Genomic DNA, 1,048 nt, shown 5'->3' with positions numbered 1-1,048 from the left:
TTAAATACTCTGTTATCAATTTCAAAGGGGTTTGTTACTTGTGACAACCAAAACTTTTGTAAGAAAGGTTGATTGCTTGGTTTAGTAACTATACTTACAATGAGAATTTACTATAACTTCTAAACCATCAATCTTCAGTTCTTCAAAATGGCGCCATTGCCGGGGAATTGCAAACGTGTGCCTTATTATTGGTGATTGTAAATATTTAAAAAAAATTAGATTTTTATTTTAAAATTTTTATCTTATCTTATCTTATTTTTCAAAATTCAATTTTTTTAAAATCATCTCTTTTTCAAAATATTTTCTTTTTGTTAGTTTTTGTTTTTATTTTCTCTCACTACTATGAACTCTCACCCCTTTGGCTATGAGTCTGGTTACAATCATGTTGCAAGTAGAGGATATTACAATGAGAACATGCACCATGGTTGGAACAATCAAAGATGGGAGGAGCCACAAGGATTTGATCAACCCTCGTGGCAACAACCACCTCCAATGGACTATCAACAACCATTCTGTGATGCATATCAAGGCAATGGCTATGGTGAGCACTCTTTTGACTACCAACAAGACCCACCATATGCCTATGAACCCCCTCCTCCTCAATATAATTTTGAACCACCATACTCACAAGCTCCTTTCCACCAAACACCTCCGTATGACCCTAATCTATATCCACCATACCAACCACCTTATGAGTAAAATGAACCATACATAGAACCACCACCTCAATATACACCATCTCCTTATCATTATCAAAATGAACCCTCCTATCCACCCCAAACCTCCATGGAGAAAGTATTTACCGATTTAAACTCTACTATACAAGCTCTAGTCACCCAAATCGGACCACCGAATACCTTCAACAATCAACCCTCAAGCTCTAGCGCACTTCCTTTTCAACCATATAATGATCCACCCATTCCATCCCCACCATCCATGGAAGATCACCCACATCCATCAATCCAAGAGCAAGATGATCCCAGTTATGCTATTGAAATGGAACAAGAGTCACGGGATCGTCTCAAGGAAACAGTAGATCAATTTCATG

This window comes from Arachis stenosperma, chromosome 6, assembly GCF_014773155.1.
Source record: "Arachis stenosperma cultivar V10309 chromosome 6, arast.V10309.gnm1.PFL2, whole genome shotgun sequence".
Taxonomy (NCBI): domain Eukaryota; kingdom Viridiplantae; phylum Streptophyta; class Magnoliopsida; order Fabales; family Fabaceae; genus Arachis; species Arachis stenosperma.
Note: the sequence above shows the minus strand (reverse complement) of the source record.